This window comes from Belonocnema kinseyi, chromosome 7 (genome assembly GCF_010883055.1).
Source record: "Belonocnema kinseyi isolate 2016_QV_RU_SX_M_011 chromosome 7, B_treatae_v1, whole genome shotgun sequence".
Taxonomy (NCBI): domain Eukaryota; kingdom Metazoa; phylum Arthropoda; class Insecta; order Hymenoptera; family Cynipidae; genus Belonocnema; species Belonocnema kinseyi.
In genome coordinates, this window is record NC_046663.1 from 112,040,758 (window position 1) to 112,060,004 (window position 19,247).

Here is a 19,247-nt window from a genome sequence, read left to right on the forward strand (position 1 = left end):
GATTGAGAAATGCTCGCGGTTTTTTTCCTTGTAGCATGAGACTCTACACCAACCAAGTGATCCATTGATGAAGAGCTACGGTTGCATGATGACGATGTCGGAAAGCCCGCTTTCCCACCCTGACCAGACGCCGATACTGGGGTTCTTCCCTGCATCGTAATACACTTTTTACCTGTGTCTGCCATGACGGCATGAACGCCGTTTAACCAGGGACTCAGCCAATGTGGATCCGTTTCCCACCGCCACCACGTGGAGGTGCCCTGGTTACAAGACACAGGCGAATAATTCTAGCAACAAGCGGTTACGAAATTCCAGACATTTACTGCTATTAATGTCAAAATATGAAAGTACGCAAGAACAGGATTGCCAGCGTAATCGGTTAGGCCAGGTCAGGTTTTGTTAGGTTAGGATAGGTTAAACCTCTATGTAGGTTAAACCGAAGCTGAATGAAACGGTACCGCAAACACAACGGGACAACACAATCAGTTTAATTGTGTTTCGTGAGGTTAGATTAGGTTAGGCTAGGTTAGATTTATTTCTAGGTTAGGCTCGAGTTGACCCATTCGATGTAGCACACATTTGCTACTGGGAAAATATGCTTTCAGAACTTTACGTGTAGTTCTGTTGGATAAATTTATGTTAAATAAGTTGATATCAGGCAAGGGTTGATCCTTCACAGTTGTCGACATGTTTTTGAAGTGAAAATTTGCATCACTGGCATTATTTTGAAATTTATTTGCCTCAGTGCATGATTTTTCGTCATTTTTTGAGGTTATGGCTCAACCATGACGTGATGGGTGATTTTTGATACAGAATTTGAATTCAGCGTCCCAAAATCCATCGGAATATGGATTGTGTCTTGTTACCAGATCCGCACACTTTTTTTTGTGTGGCTGTGTAATCTTTCCCAGGTTTTTTGATCATTACTATATGATTTGACCTATCTTCCCAAAAGGGTTCAATTATGTCCTGTTCTAATAATTTGTCTACTGTTTCATAAATTATTTCTTTTATTTTAGGGCTTACGTGGCAATATCACTATATAATTGGGTCGTGGCCCTGTACGTCTATTTTATGTCGCGTTAGATGAGTTGCCCTATGTTCTTTTCCCGATTCAATTTTAATTTTGTTCTCAAGGAGTTTTTCTAATTGGGATTGTTGGTTTTCCTCAAGCTCAACAATACCTTCACAAATTTCGGCTGAACCATTATCTTGTTCATGGATTTATCCTCAGCTATCCGTATTATATTTTAATTTAATCGACTTATTTATCAAAGAAGCCCATTGATTTCCATTATCGCTTTATAATATCTGATTGGCTTTCTGAGATTCAGTTCTTGATTATTTCCAATTTGTAGCTTTGTTATTTTTCCAAAGATTACAATCAATATTTTTATATTCGTTCTCATATTGGCTATTATAATAAATTTTTGCTGAATTATTTTTGGTACCCTTTTTCCTAATTCTATGTTTACCCAAAATTAAGTGAGTCTTTTGTAATTATTAAGCTAGGGATATCCTTCGTAGGATTTGATACAGGAATTTGGGAGTTTTGTAATTTTGGGGGTTGGTTACAATTGGTAGTTACTAGGGAAATTTCGCTTTTGGGTAACCTTGAACTACTATTTTTATGCTCTCTAGTACTTTTGAGGTTAATGCTACTCCAAATTTCGGTTTTCTGTTTGTATTGCCATCTCCTTCCTTTTCAATCAATAATTTTTCCTTGATATTTACATTTCTACTTTCTTTGGTTTCTTTAGCTTTAATTTAAGGTTTAATTTCTATTTTCTTTTCCGTTATAGGGATTACTACCTGACCAATTAGATCGACTGTTCCGCCGTTCGCAACCATCAATTTTCGCAATTCGGGTTTAAAATTTTGAAAATATTGAATTCTGGATTTTTTCCAGCAATTCCTTGCCAGCGTACGAATGTATGGCACCAGTATCGACTAAAATTCGAAATAAACTACCTTCAAACTTTATCATTAGAGGAAAACGTGTTTCCGTTATTTTATCTTTATCCGAATTTTAAAATCCTGGCGTTTCGGTAATAGGTTGAGAAAATTTCTATCCTAATAGCCGCCCTTCCAGTTTCCCTGGTTGTACTCATAGTATGGGCATTCTCTTTTAAAATGGTCGGCTAATCCACAATGATAACAATTACTATTGTTTATTTGATCGTCTTGGCGCGAATTTAATTTCTGACTTTTATCTAAATCGGAATTAATTTTATTTTGGTAATCCGTACTATCCTGAACTATTTTCTGCTTTTTCTGTTGGAAATTCGATCAGTGGACTGTTTTGATCTTCAGTTGAGTCTAATGTCATTTGGTTAAACGCTGGTAACATTTGGTTGTAAGGATTGAATGGATATCTTGGTCTATTGTTTTGGAATCTAGGTTGGAAATGTGATTGGAATCTTGGTTGAATGTTTAATTGAAATCCAGGTCTGCAATATTGTTGATATTGATTTGAAAAAGGTAGAGATGGAAATCCAAATGATGAAAATGGAAATCGATTTTTGCATTGTTTTTGGCCCTGATTATTTTGAATTCCGCTTTGGTTATCATTTCGATCATTTTTATTTTCCCTAAAATCTGTATTATTTTCTGAATTATTTTTATTCCCATTATTATTGTTACGTTTTTGTTAATTTTTATCTTCAACTTTAGGTTCCGTGATTTGTAATACTAGTCCTCGAATATTTATTTTGTTTAGCTCAGTTTCCCATTCTTTACCTAAATCCTCTAATTGCTCAAAAGTATCAAAGTCGTTCCTTTTGATGTACATTTTGTATTCTATGCGAAGGTTTCCATAAATTCTACATAATTCCCATTCACGATTTTTCCTCGGATAAATTTTAGTAAAGAGTTTTCTAATTTCCGTTAAGTACGAATGGATGTCTTTGTTTCTTTTTTGATTACAAAATTAAATTTTTTGTTTTATTTCTTCCGAAAACCTTTCATCTGTATAAGCGTTTTTTAAATCTTCGATAAAATCTGATAAGGATCTACAAGAATTTTTATTTATTTCGCACCAATCTTTAGCATCTTCTATTAGTAACGCGTCAAAATTTTCTAGAAAAGCGCGATATTTTATTTTATAACCCCTTTTGAGTGTTTTTATTTCTTCAAAAAATGCGAGGAAATGTCGTCTTTACTATTTCGAATTTTTATTGGCCAAATGCTCATAATTTGAAACGGAGCTTGTTTCATGCCAAAAGGAAAATAAGTTGCTTGAATTGCTTGATTATTTGTATTATTATCTGATTCGTAATCTGTGTCTGAGTTGGTAACGTGTGTTTGTGAACGTCAGTTTGACCTGGTATTTATTGTCGAGAGTCTACGTATTTTGTTTTTATTTGAGCCGATTCTGTCTTGTAATAGTTCACTCTCATCCGAATTTTTTAATCTTAAATTATTTTCTCTTAGTTTGCAACAGTTTTCAATATTACTTTATCAAAATTTATCAGCTTCTCTTCATTCTTCCCTTAAATCGAATTAAACCGACTGCCGCCTATTACGAGGTTTGCTTTTATTTTTACTATAATTTGGTTCTAATATTTCTCTTACATCTTCGAAAGGCCTATGACCTGTCGGGTTTAATCTAAGCCTTAACTGGTTTACCCTTTTTTCCCTTTCTTTAAAGAATCTTTCCTTTTGTTGATTCATAAATTCGTCGAACTCTATACTACCCGAAAGTTCGTTGGTTTCTAAAATAAACCTTTTGTTGCTTCCCAAAAAGAAAACGCGATTAAAAATTTCGTTGTTTGTTTAGGGGGCGGTTTTCCGACCTATTTCTATTTTCTAGGCGAACACTTTCGCTTCTTTCATCATGGAATGGGGGTTAGTTGTTTTTTTAGTTGATATGCCTTTATATAACCTATTGCTCATATTGAGTGTTTCCGTGTTTTTTTCGGGCAAAACCTCGACTACAGCCTATTGATAACGGGTTAGTCAATTTATTTTTAATTGTGCCTGATCAGAGTTTCATTTAATTTTCATTTATTTTAAATTTGTTTAAATGTTGCACACTATAATCCATTCCTATAAGCGGTTTCTATTTCGTTTTCATTTTGATGAGAATATTCGAGTTTATCTTGGGATATTTTAATTAATATTGTAATTTAATAGTAAATTGTCGCAGAGTTCCAAAATCTGTTTGTTTTCGTTTTCTGCCCCATTGTTTATGATATACGTCGCATGACCTACCTCGACTCGCGAGTATTGCTAACCACACGTGCGAACTTGTTTGCGGGCTTGGAAAATTCGTAAAATCGGGCGCTTGGAATAATTAGGAGAAATAAAAATGAATGTTTTTCTTTTCAGGTTTCATCTTTCCTTATTATAATATTTTAATTCCTAATTTTTAGTTCCAAAAACTGACTTTGAACTTTAGTAATATTACTTTTAGACCAAGTTTTATTCTTTCTTAAACTTGGATTGGTAGTTTCCGCTTTTGGTTCAATCTAAACTAATAGCTAAATTCACTTGTCATTTTAATCCCTATGCGCAATATTTCTTAAAAAATTCATGGCACATAAGAACGAACAATACAAAATACAATGGCAAATCACATAAAAATTATAAAATACGAGTGCAATCAAAGCATATTATAATACATGTATATCGCACCAATATACATATTATAAACATCATGTCCCAGAAATGTCGATATCAAATTTCATCATCAGAATCATAAAATTATCCTAATAATAATAGGTTTGTAATATTTAAAGACAAGGCAATAGATTAAATAGCATGCAACGAGTTTCTAAGAGTTCAGAGTAAGAGTTTAAACTGAAAATTGTGTCCCCTATTTATAGGCAGGTATGAATTTGTACAGGACGAGGACTGTGGGATTTTTGCGTTGGGCGCCAGGTATTACGGAAGTAATGCCGAGAAGGGAAATGTGATGCGGAATGCCGAGAGTAAGGCGAAGACACAATAAAACGAGGTGTTTGTGATTAAAACAATACGGAATTTATTGCCACTTACATGGAGATCAGTGATCGTCAGCCCGTGGCGGGTGCTGGCGGACGATAAGCTTCCTCGTAGAGGAGTAGCAAGTCGGTAACTGCAAACCTTCCTTGTCGAAGCGTTTCCACGGTAGGGAGAGAGCACCGGGTGACATCGAATAGGAGAGCACTATTATAACATGGGAAGACTGTTTAACGACCAAACGAACGAGCAGAGACTGACGACGAGAAGTACCGTCGTTCATGACCCGTCGGAGGGTTCCGTCTTATCTCGGATGCGTCCCAGCAACCCTTTCGTGCAGGGCCGTACCGAACTCTATTCTATGGTAACAGTTCTGTTACAACATGCAGCTTTGCGTTTTTCAAGCAATTCTTTTAAACCAGGTATTCAAGACTCTGGCCCCACACTTTTGTAGCGCGACAACTAAGAAGCGCTACGTTAATCCTCTTCTGTATATCTACTACTCGATTTGCCACAAACGTTTTTAATAGATTAGGTTGAGTATTTATCCAGTTAAGAGCAATGCTCGAATCTGGCCATAAATTTATCGAAATTTATTTTATGTCAGTAGAATTGATTACTTCATTGAATAAATTCAAAAGCAGTTGCATTGCACACAATTCTAATTGAGGTATCGTTCGCGTTATCAATGGTGCAACGCGAGACTTTGAACACATTAGAGAAACCGTTATATCCACGTTTGCATTCATCGAACGTAAATAAATGCAAGCTCCGTACCCAGTTTGAGAAGCATCTGAAAATCCGTGAATCTCGACGTCATTCGCCTCAGAAATAATCGTAAAACATCTGTGTCAATGAGTCGACTCGTCACAATCAACCCTGGCTTGCCAAATTTCCTACATTCATTTTTTTGAGAATAGAATTATAGATCCCCAAAATCCTATCAGGTATAAAATTTTCACCATTTCGGAAAGAATTTTTCTTTGAGTGATTTTTTTGGTAATTTCAATATTTTAAATTTTATTTAAAAAATGCATCGGTTTTCGCTTTCTAAAAAATCCTAGTGTTTTTAAAAATAAATCTTGATCAAAATCAAAATTTACGTAAAAATCTTGTTGTGCAATACCTTCGAGTATTTCCGGGTCGTTCGAAGCCCATTGAGATAACCTTATGCATGCAGTTTTTAACATACAGATCATTTGACGACATATCTCGCGTGCTTCTGGTTTGCTACTCTGAACGTGACCGTATTTAAACTATACTCTCTTATTTCGTTGTTATGAAACCAAAGAATTTTTTCGTTTTTTTGTCTTCCTCGCGAATTAAAAATTGTCGAAACAATTTTCGATGTCTTCAATAATTACATACAACCGAGTCCTGAATCTTAATAAAATGACAAATACACAATCTTAAATAGTCGGACCTACTAATAAGCAAAAATGGAGCCAAGGATTTTTATCTAGTGGCTCAGCTGATGCGTTAAAATCGACTCTTGGTTTGGTAGTGTTACTTGACGCCTTTATTACCGCGTGACGAGGTAAATAAAACCCGTCAAATTCGACATAGATCGTCTCTAGAAGAGACATGTGATTTAATTTAATATATTCCTCCATTTCCTTGGTATAATCTATCTGCAATTTTGTGTTCCTTTTAAATTTGGCTTTAAGTTACATTATTCCTTGCATGGCTATTGGTCGCGAGTTGCCTGGCTTATTGCAATTTTCTTTAAAAGCCTTTGATTTTCTTGTATTTCTTCCAACGTCCAAAATCATTCTAAATCGATCTCTGTTTGTCATCATGCATTTCGACATTTTATTCGTTTCTAATAAAATTAAGCTACAACCAATTAACCAACCGAGTCTTGTTTTTTGTAAAATCAATTGGTTATTTATAATTATTTAACCGTTAAAAACCATTGATAATGTAGGACCGACACCTAGTAGCATATCAACTTTCGCCGGCTGATCAAAATTAGCGTCAGCCAGTTTTAAATGCGAAGAAATTTTAATTTTTTCTCTAAGAATCTTTTGTATGGGAAATAAATCTGCAATATTCGGTACAACGAAAAATATGAGGGATTTTTCAAAGCTTGAACTGATTTGATAGTTAATTTCGTAAATAGGACGTGATGTTTAGTTCGCTCATCGCTTCAATTTTTAATGAGCAGAATATTTTAATTGTTCTTAATAAATTCAATAAGTTTTCAGTAATGAAATTCACAGTCGAGAAAGTGGCTAATAATGTTCGACATTGGATACGTGACAGATTTTGGACACTAACTTCGAGCAAAGTGGCGGCATTAGATCTATCGAAGAGGTTAAAGTGACGTTTGAGTTAAGGTCTGAGTTAACCCAAATTTCATTTCTCCCAAAATTTATTTTCCCCAAAAATTCAAACATAGAAGTACGAGTTCGTGAGTCGGAAGTGTGCAAGTATAAAGTCAGGAAAGTCCGTAATGGTGAAACTAAGTAAATAAATATCCAAAAGATGTTGCAAATATGTGTCTTGAGTTAAATAAACTCCGATTTTAATAGGAATGTAAAATTCAAAATATTTCATTTTCTGTAGTGTGTTCTCAGGAGGGGAATATACTTTTAAATAGATCTTTTCAAAGAAAATATGGTTACGCAAGTTGAGTTTATGTTAGGGCATTCTCGCCGGAATTGGATATTTTACAACAGAAGCAATTGGGTCTTACAGAAAACTTACTAATGCACACAATTTGAGGCCATGTTAGAGAATTCAAGCCGGGATTCTCTATGTCTCGACAGGAACAGATCTTTTAGGCGACTCAGAATTTCCTTTAATTTAATGGTATGTTAAAAAATTCTCGATAGATTTGAATATTTTTCAATATAGACAGTTAAGTCTTTTAGAAAAATTATAGATTAGAACCAACAATTGTTTGAATTTATAAGTTTCTAAAAAGACCTTACTTTTGATGTTTTAAAATATATAATTCCGACGAGAATTTGCTAACATAACCTAAACAATTTCAAACTGTTACATTTCAAGAAACAACTAACTGTTTCTGATAAAAAATATCCAATTCCGGTAGGATTTCCATAACATAACCTAAAAATTTTCCAATTTATGAATTTCATGCGGACTTAACTGTTTCTCTTTAAGAATATTCATTTCCAGCAAGATTTTCTCCAAGCTGATCTAAAAATGTTCAAATTTGTAAGTTTTCTAAAAAAAACCAACTGTTTCTGTTCAAAAATGACCAATTTCAGCGATATTAATTCCCTAGGATATTTGAAAAATATCTAATTCAAGGAAGATTTCTCTAAGTTAACATAAAATTTTTCGAATTTTCAAGTTTGATGAAAGGCACAATTGCTTTTGTTGCAAAATATCTAATTCTAACGAGAAATCCCTATAACCAAAAACTCTTAAAAATGTAAACTTTTCGGAAAGACTTAACTGTTTCTGATAAAAAATATTTAAGTTCAAAAAAAATTCTTTAAAATAACCTCAAATTGTTCTAATCTATACATTTTCTAAAAGAATTAACTGTCTCTATCAAATGATATCCAATTCCACCAAGAATTCTCTAACATTAAATTGTAGGAATTTCTGAATTTTCTGAAATTTTTCTGTAAGACTCAACTGCTTATGTTCCAAAACATCCAATCTCGACAAGATTTCAGTAATATAACCTGAACGTTCTTTGTAAATATCTATTTAAAATATATATATTCCCCTCGAGAGAAAACAATACAGAAACTAAAACATTTTGAACTTTACATTTTTATTAAAATCCGAGTTTATTTAATTCAAGTCACATATTTGCGGTGACATATTTTGGATATTTATTTATTTAGTTTCAGGATTACCGACTTTGCTGACTTTATACTATGCGGACTTTCAACTCACGCACTCGTACTTCTATGTGTGAATTTTTGGGGAAAATAAATTTTGGGAGAAATAAAATTTGGGTTAACTGAGACCTTACCACGTTTGATAAACAATGACTCATGTGTCCGAGTTCATAGAGTCAACACGCCTGTTGGGTAACTGTGACAGCCCCATCAATTTGGGGCTTTTGGGGAGAAATTTGAATTTGAATTAAATTTTAACAAGAAATGTTATAGTAAATAACTAATTTTAGACCTCAGTATAATATTTCTGAACAAAATTAATTGATATTTACTGCTCTTTTTTATTAACATTGCTCTAATAACTTTGAGATACAAAATAATTCGCTTGTCAGATGGCGCTGCTATCCAGTTAAAATAGATACCCTACAGGCGTCTTCGTTTTTTCGTTCATTTTATCGTCTTTAATATCTTTTTTGGCTTGATCACTGGATTTTTAAACAATTCTTTCAAAGCCTTGCGTCTTTAACGACCTTGAATATTTGATTGACTGAGAGACTTAGAAATTTCTTACATTTAAACGAAGGATGATACTCTTCGTCAGAACATAAAAAAAGTTTTTTGTTTGCTGTGACAAAAGGTTCGTGCCGTTTTATTTCCTTTCAAGAATACACGAGCGCGTGTTCACACGCTGCCTAGACATACACATTTTAAACAGTATAAGGTTCGTTCTGTAAATTCAAATATTTCTGCTTACAGTGGTTTTCCCATTCTAGGCACTCAATTGTAGAAGTAAAAAGTACAACATTTCTGACCCTTTGAAAAATTGAAAAATATCATTATTTTGAAATAAACCTATATTTTGAGCCTGAATTCTCCTCTAAAAATAAAAAATAGGTGTTACACGAATATTTCGAAAGAACTGTTGCCGCAATTCCGAAATGAATTAAGAATTCAGTTTCAGTTGAAGGATTAAGAAGTGTGTCACATTTTTATGTGCATGATAAAACTGACATGAGCAAAAGCAACTTTATTGTAAAATAAAAAAACGGTTTAAATAATTCAATGAAAATAAAGAAAAATTGTCTAAAAAACTACATAATATTAGCATACTTAAGTATAAAAATTAAAGAAGAAAAAGAACAAGTCACGATTTAGCTGAACCAACTTTAAATGAAAAATGTTTGCTCATAAGATTTTTTAATTTAATTATGGTTCCACGTTGTGCCATGGAAATTAAAAAAACTCAAAATCATCGCCTGAGCCGTTTTTAAGAAAAGACCTTTTTTTAATATGAATTTCAAAATTTGCATACATGTTGATGGTAAAATTTACTTTAAAATTTTCTTTAATTTATTTAATTCTATATGATTTTCTACATTTTAAAGGTATGCGATAGAGGGCACCACTATAATAGTTCTTTTAATAACCAAACGTATCAATATATTTCCTTTTTTTTTATTCTCGTTTGTACTTGGCGTAAAATAAAAAATTTAGTTTCGTCTTCTAAAGCTAAAATGCAACAAAAGTTGTTGATAAATGAAACTATTTTGATTAAAACTGGAAGTTGTGAATGACTAAACGAACGGTATATTCTGATGAAAGCATTCACTAATTAAATGAAAGTAAAATCAATTTCGAGTAAATTAAAAAAAATCAATGCTCTCGCCTCAATAGAACCGAAATTATGGCCTTTTAAAAATTATGCTTTTTTAATTGAATTTTATTAACATCTTTTTTTCAATTTTCTTTTTTTTTAATGTTGAAAGAATTTCACAATTCTGCCAGGAAAACGCCAAAATGTCGAAAGATCGCGCAGGAACGCATCACGATGAAAATCTACGACGAATTTGCAGATTATGTTTCGGGAAAACGAAAAAAATGGTGATCGTGCAGGAGAAACTGAAAGAGCACATACAACAAATTTTTGAATATTATTCCACTGACAATAGATTACCCATGGTTCTATGCACTAGCTGCAAATGAGATGTTAATCGAAACGTAAATGATGGTACAAGGAAACTCATTAGACTGCCAGATGCAATTGTCAACTGGCAAGGATACCACAAGCAGGAAATTTTGCGAAAATTCTTCAGCCTGAGCGAAAAAGTATATTGGCAGATATTAACAATAAACAAATCTCAGGTAATTAACCAAAACTGATATAATATTTTTAACCTATTATTAACTAAACTTTTTTAGAAAGACACATTTTTATCTGAAATTATAATCGCATTATGATTTATTTACATTTTTTTGCTTATTATTACATATTATAGTATTTATTTTAACTTTATTTATATAATTAATTTTAATTACAATATTACTGTTACGTTTCACAATTTAAATTAGTTTGATGTATCGATCGAACAGTCTCTGCATTTTACGTATCTGCTTTACCGACTTAAAATTGTAAGGTCAGATTTTTCAATATGGCGAAATAGACTAGTCAACCAAAACGTGCTCGTGTTCTTCTTTTACAAATCCAATGACTTCTGTGTAATCCAAGCCTCAAGGCAATCCAAAACATGGTCCTTCGAAACGGATGTGAGTGCCAATCCAATTTGGACAATTATTTCGCTTCAGAACTACAAAAAGACTAAAATTTTCGAAGTTCTTTAGAGGCGTCTCTGCCACCACGCCTTCAGCAAACCAAGGAACTTCGAAAGCAGGCGCCTAACCTTTATCCAATTGTGGTGAGCTGTCGAGAAAAACAATTGAAGAATAATCGGATTAAGGATATCGTATTCTGGAGATGATGACTAAAATGAAGGCAATCGTTATAAGTATCAACTCCGACAAAAAAACTGTGCGGATTGTGGAGCAAATTCCTCATAGGTTTATACAAAACAGCCTAACCCACCAAAACATAATCTCTTCAAGTCAGATTCGCCTATCAACGTTATAGCCAATCACTGGAGCGCACAAGGACAGCTACGTTCTACAACTAAGATAAGTGGGCTTCCCTTATTATTTCCTATTTAAATAAAATTATTCCTAACCAGTATTGTTTCAATTTGAGCGATTAAAATTAAAATTAAACTATTTAATCAAAATGTCGGTACCAACCGAATTAACGAAAAAACGCGGTGGTTTCCAGATTAGACTCACGTGTTTTAGAAACTATGTGATTAATCTTAAACGCGAATTTCCCGATGAAAGTATCGAGTTAGAAGACGTAATTAAGTTTGAAATAAACGAGCGATTAGACAAAATTAGAGAAAACTTCACGGTGTATGAGGAGATACAAGAAAAATTGATGAACTAACCGACGATCCTAAGGAAACAATAGAGTATAGATCTGAAATCGAAGATAATTTCTTTCGTGTAATAGCAAAAACTAAAAAATTATTGTCAAAGGGAATTTCAAAAGATAGTTTTTCCGTAAATGCGCGATGTATTCAAGAAGTAGCCGCTAATCAGGCAGGGCAGCAAGTCCATCAACAAGCAGGTTTGATTCCAAATAATCAACCTTTAGTAATAAAAGCCTCGGGTTTACCATTACCGCAAATTGAGCTACCAAAATTTAATGGTGAATTGTCAGAATGGCTAGGCTTTAGAGATACGTTCGAATCGCTAATTCATAGTAACCAAGAAATTAGTCGGATCGAGAAATTCCACTGTTTAAACGCGGCATTAAAAGACAGTGCGGCTCAAGTAATTGAGTCTTTGGAGTTTTCGGCTATAAATTACGAGGTGGCCTGGGACGCCTTATGCAGTCGCTATAATAATAAAAGGCTTCTCATTCAGAATCACATTAAAACAATCTTTAATACTGATCAAATAAGAAATGAATCCTCAGTCCAAATCAGAAAGATGCTAGACAATTTAAACAAACACATTAGCGCCTTAATAACTTTAGGTCAATCGACAGATAATTGGGATTCACTATTAATTTATTTACTTGCTTCTAAACTAGATACTAACACAGATAGAGCATGGGAAAAACTCTACTTCACTTTGAGATAAGCACTAAGTCTAATTTAACTACTCCTACTGAATCTAAAGAAAAGCTCATATGTTCCGCTAGCACAATCACCTCGAATCCTGATGATTGTGTTCTCTCTACAGCATCAGTATTTATCAAAAACATTAACAATGAACAATGTTCCGCTCGTCTTCTACTAGATTCAGGTTCACAATGCAATCTAATCACTTATGATCTTTGCGAAGCACTGAAGCTCAAAAAATCACCCATTGATGTTAATATAGGGTCGATTAGCGAAAACCCCTTATCCGTAAAACACAAATGTGAAATCGAAATGCAATCTCAAACTAGCTCTTACAAAATTCGGGTTTCATGTTTAGTGGTCTCAAAAATTCGATCAGCAGTGCCTAAGCTTCAATTCAATGCAAAATAGTTGAAAATTCCTCTGCACATTAAACTAGCAGACCCTCAATTTGATAAACCAGGTACGATTGATATTTTTCTAGGCAATTTTGTTTTCTGGTCACTAATATGTGTTGGTCAAATCAAGCTAAATAATGAAGGTCTCATTCTCCAAAAAACTCGGCTAGGTTGGATGCTAGCAAGTCCGATGCCCGATGATAATGAAGAAAGGTTTATTGTCAAAATTCCGCTAAAAAGAGATCCTCAATGCTTAGGTGATTCAAAAGAAATTGCAAAACGTCGTTTGTTAAGTTTATAATCGAGATTAGGTAAGCAGACCGAGCTGCGGGAAGACTACTCCAAATTTATCCACGAATACATTGACCTGAAACACATGAAAAAAGTGGACAATAAAATCGAACCGATTCCCTCTTATTATTTTCCGCACCATTGTATTGTTCGTCCAGAAAGCGAGTCTACCAAGCTCAGAGTAGTTTTCAATGGGTCGGCGGAAAGTAGTTCAGGTGTATCCTTTAATGACTTACAAATCGTAGGTCCTAACATACAAAGCGACATATTTTCTATTATCCTTAGATTTCGTAAACACAAATTCGTCATCGGTGGCGACATTAAGAAAATGTACCGCCAATTCCAAATCACACCTGAACAGCATTCGCTACAAAGAATTCTTTGGCGGTTTGATGTTAACAAACCCATTGACACTTACGAGCTGGCAACAGTCACATATGGTACAGCAGCAGCCTCCTTTTTGGCAATTAGATGTGTGAAAGATCTTGCGCATGAATGTGAAAAAACGACCCTAAAATTGCAAAAATTATTCGTCAAGATTTTTACGTAGACGACTTGCTAACAGGAGCAGATAGTATTCAAGAGATTGCCTCTCTAGCAAAACGATTAAAGGCAATTTTATCCACGGGTTGTTTTAACATTCGAAAATGGGTGTCTAATAATCCTGGAATAATCAATGATATAGTAGATCCTCAAGAAGCTCCTTACTTGGTAAATCTTTCTTCTGATAAACAAATCAAAACTCTAGGGCTTTTTTGGCAAACCAATCTTGACACTCTCAAATATTCAACGAATACCTCACAAAATACAAGGGTAACAAAGCGACAAATTCTCTCAGAGATATCTCAAATTTTTGATCCCCTTGGCCTACTAAGTCCTTGCATTATAATTGTAAAAATCTTGTTGCAGAAATTATGGCTAGAAAAGCTTGCATGGGATGACACACTACCCTACAATTTGCACAACCAATGGTTTAATTACAAAAGACAACTTCCAGCTCTAAACGATCTGTCAATTCCACGATATGTCTTTGGCTCAAATTCTATCAATATCGAGCTTCACGGATTTTCAGACGCTTCTCAAGAAGCATACGGGTGGTGCGTTTATTTTAGATCACAGGATAAATTTGACAACGTAGTGATCAGACTACTTTGTACTAAATCAAAAGTCTCTCCGCTAAAAACTCAAACTATTCCCAAACTAGAGCTTTGCGGAGTTGTCTGTCTTGCAAAATTACTTCATAAAGTAGAATTGGCACTCGACACACCTGTACATGGTAGTAATTATTGGACTGACTCATCCATTGTTCAGGACTGGTTCAAAAAACAACCAGAAAAGGTGGGAGATGTTTTTGTTTTAAATCGAGTTTCGCAAATTCGAAAACTAACAAATATCGAACTTTGGCGGCATGTGCCAACTAAACAAAATCCAGCTGATCTCTTATCTCGGGGCATAAACCTTGATCAAACATCCAGCTCAGAGCTCTGGTGGTCAGGACCGCATTTTTTTTACAAAGATAGGTTTGAATGGCCAATTTTAGAGTCTCAAATTCTCGAATTATCTGACACAAAAAACACGTTCAAGATTACAAAAGAAAACAAGCAAAATATTCCCATAGACGATTCAATAATTCAACAATTTAAAAGGTTTTCTACCTTAATTAGACTAACCGCATACAGCAACAGGTTTTCAAAAAATTGCAAACTAAAAGAGAGAAAAATAACTGGACCTCTCAATACTAAAGAGCTACGGGAATCATTGCTTGATCTTGCTAAACTAGCTCAACAAGCTTCCTTTCAAACAGAAATCAATGCATTAAAAAATGGGGAAATAATCGTTAGAAAGAAGGGATTGAAATCATTAGCTCCTTTTTTAGATGAAAACGATATGTTAAGAGTGGGTGGCAGGTTAGCGAATTCGAATTTCAAAATAGACAAAAAGTACCCGACACTTTTTCACTCGCATCATACCTTTACTAAGTTGCTATTTCAACATGAACATGTTAAACTATTTCACGCGCAACCTCCACTATTATTATCAAGTATTGGAGAAACCTTTTGGCCCATAGGAGGGCGCAATTTAGCTAGAAAAATTATTCGTGACTGCATAAGATGCTCCAGAATGCAACCAAAGTCGATCACTCTAATGATGGGTAAACTTCCGTCAACTCGTATTTCTGAATCACCTCCATTTTTCAATGCAGGTGTTGACTATGTCGGTCCATTTTCAGTAAAGGACAGAAAAGGGCGAGGTCGCAAGGTAACTAAAGCCTACGTCTGCCTTTTCGTTTGCTTCTCAACCAAAGCATTGCATTTAGAGTTAGTCTCGGACTCTACAACTGATGCTTTCCTGGCTGCTTTGCGGCGCTTCGTATCGCGTCGTGGGAAACCAGCAAATAAACACTCAAACAATGGCATTAACTTTGTTGGCGCGAATAACGAGTTAAAACGTTTAGGCGATTTTCTGCTTCAAGAATGCGACTCGCTAAATGAATCGATTGCTCACACCGGAATTCAAAGGCACTTCATTCCGGTTTACACACCCTACTTCGGAGGGATTTGGGAAGTCGGAATAAAATCAGTTAAACACCATCTAAAAAGAGTAGCTGGAGAGGCAATTTTAGCGTTTGAAGAGTTTGCAACTTTGCTTACTCAAATCGAGGCAATACTCAACTCCCGGCCTTTAAAACCCTTATCTAGTGATCCCAACGACTTAAGTCCTATCACTCCAGCCCACTTTCTAATTGGACGAACGTTTTCTTCCTTAGCTGATCCTGATTTGTCACACGTGAATCAAGGAAGACTATCAAACTGGCAACGAATTCAACAGTTTCAGCAGCACCTGTGGAAACGTTGAAGCAAAGAATACATATCAGAGCTTCAAAGGAGGATCAAATGGCAGGAGCCTTTTCCAGAACTAAACAAGAATACTCTTGTCCTCATAAAAGATGACAATTTGCCTCCATCAGCCTGGAAATTAGGAAGGATAACTGAGGTCCATCCTGGAAAGGATGGAATAGCTTACATTGCATCTGTTAAAACTTCTAAAGGCATAGCTCGTCAATCATTCACCAAATTATGTCCTCTTCCCATTTGCGATTAATTCTGCTACCAATTTCAATGTTTAAAGAGAATTGTCCACAAGAATATTATATTAATTTTTCTTTTCAATTTATCTCATCATTTACATAATGTATTATATCATATTCTTCTCAAAAGCTTGTAAGCCTTTTTCAATGTAGTGCCAATTATTACTGGTATCTACAATATTCTATTTAAAAGAAAGTGCTTTACAGCCCGGGGGAGTATGTTACGTTTCACAGTTTAAATTAGTTTGATGTATCGATCGAACAGTTTCTGTATTTTACGTATCTACTTTACCGACTTAAAATTGTAAGGTCAGATTTTTCAATATGGCGAAATAGACTGGTCAACCAAAACGTGCTCGTGTACTTATTTTACAAATCCAATGACTTCTGTGCAATCTAAGCCTCAAGGCAATCCAAAACAATTACCAATAAGTGGCTTCGACGCTGCAAAGACGAAAGATGGACAGAGCAGAAGACGGAAAGAAGGTGGTACTACAACTGATTTAAGGGGATTTATTAGGGTTATAAAAAGGAATGTAAGATTTTGTCCGCAATTTTTAATATTTCTGACTGATTTCTTGCAAACGTCATGTAAATATTATTCTCTCGGCCTAGATGAAGCCGGTTTTTGATCAAATGTTTACATTTGGTTTAAGAATCGAATTGGAAAGAACAATAGAGATAAATTGCAGTGACGCTCAGTGTAGCATGTGTGGATTCTCGCAACACTTTCCATCGACGCTCGTGAAACTACCGAGGCAGAATCCATGGAGCGCATTAAATTGTTCGTAAATAATGGTCCCTTTTATTATCATGAAATGCAGGCCAGTTACAAAAACTGAAATCAGGTAGATATTGCTTGATTCAATTGTAATTAGCAGCATTAGTTTATTGGCATAATTTGAGGAAATTGAAAAAAAGATTAATGAAAATCGGTTAATATTTGTAATAATAATGGAAACATTGAACTATATACAAAAGTGCACCCCTTGCCGAAGTTAAAAAGTTAATTTTGTACACTTGAATGCCAAATAATGGACATTGAGATAAGATGAAGCTGTTCATATTTAAGTCAAACAAAACATGAGGTTAAACATATGAGTGGTAAATATTTTATGCATATATAAACGGGCAAAATTACTACAATGTATGTTTTTTACGCATGTAACAGCATCCTGGAATTGCAGATTTTCACACTTTTGTGTTCGGTAAAGATCACTTCACGAAATTCCAAGTTCGAATCGAGGTTTTAGGGAAATATTGTGATTAAAAAGAAACACCGAATTCTGGTAATGACTCCACCTACTTTCATTGCAGGTAGGCCTTCAATCTTTCTATAATTTTCACATAATCTTTTTAATGCATGATCATTTATACTTGAAAATCCGCGGCCCATTTTATTCTCATTTTCTGAGCACTTTATTCACTCTTTTAAAATTTTTATTTCAGCTCTTGTGGCATTTTTTAAACATTTTTAATTTTATTTAAAATGTTAGTTTTTACGAAGAAACCAAAAAATAAGCGTCCTATCCAAAAATCATTCATAACAAATTTGTATGAGTTTTCACTCTTTTTGTAAGAGCAACTTTTGTCCATTCATGTTTTTCATAGCTGATGTAAATTCTCCAAAAATTGCACTTTTTTTATTTAGAAAGTTTTTTACGATTCAAACAGAAACTGCGCATCATATCAAAATATAATCAATAAAATATTTGTAGCTCTTTTTTTATGGACAACTTTTGTCTTGCACATCTTTTTATGGTGCACAATTGTACCTGATTCATTTTCCTTTCCGTATCTTGGGCAGTTTTACCACAAAGTAGAATTTTCGATTTTTCATTATTTTTTGTGCGACCGTAACGACCGTAACAACGTTGTTTTCACCGAAATAAAAAACTTTTACATCTTCTTGGGTTCCACAATTTGACGACATAATTGAATTTTTTATTTTTCATCATCTTTTGTGCAATCAAAACATCAATTTTCGACTTTTCGAAAAAATTCAAAAAATTATTAGGATAATCTTGTAGTAGTAGGGTTCTAACTATGATAACTTTCTTAATCAGTAATATTTAATTGAATACTTATTATTTAGATTGAGGAAGTAGTAACTAGAAAATTAATCAACTAAAATTGTGAACCCCAAGAAGACGTCAAAACTTGGTATTTAATCACTGTTTTATCTGATTCGAACTTTTTGAGTCAATTGTAAAAACAGCATTAAAAATTAAAAAATATAATATTGGACTCGGAAAATCGATCGATTTATCCTTATGACTTTTTTTCGATAAAAATTACGTCGTTGTTTGAAATCCGTAAAAGATTATCGCAACAACTTTTTGAATTTTTTAGAAACATCCACAATACAATATTGGTCGCACAAAAAATAATAAAAAATTCTACTTTGCGGTAAGACTGCCCAAGATACGAAAATGAAAATGAATGAAGTACAATTGTGCACCATAAGATGTATACCAGACCAAAGCTATTCATAAAAAAACAGCTACAAATATGTCATTGATTACACTGTAAAAAAAATCTATTGAATTTTACATTTTTGGTGAATATAAACACAAGGATCCTTGTGTATCGGAGTAAACTTACGAAAAATTGTAAGAATCCACCTAGCGGTGAATTTCACAATTGCATCTGTTGTGATATTCCAATACGGCAGATAATTTTACACATGGAAATGTAAAATTCATTATGTGAAAGAATAAAATGAAATAAAATCTATTGGGGCTACAGGTTTCAAACA

General features: G+C 34.0%; 1 protein-coding gene across 5 annotated transcripts in view; it reads right to left on the reverse strand.

The window, feature by feature from the left end:
* Nucleotides 1-19,247, reverse strand: part of LOC117176768 (carbohydrate sulfotransferase 4-like) — a 69,725-nt gene that overhangs the window by 32,009 nt on the left and 18,469 nt on the right. The window contains exon 2 of one of the 5 annotated variants that reach the window (XM_033367057.1): nt 4,999-5,148. The exons of the other annotated variants lie outside the window; for them this stretch is intronic. The gene's annotated coding sequence lies outside the window, so the exon portion shown is untranslated. The remainder of the gene's footprint in view (nt 1-4,998; nt 5,149-19,247) is intronic. 5 annotated transcript variants of the gene reach the window in all.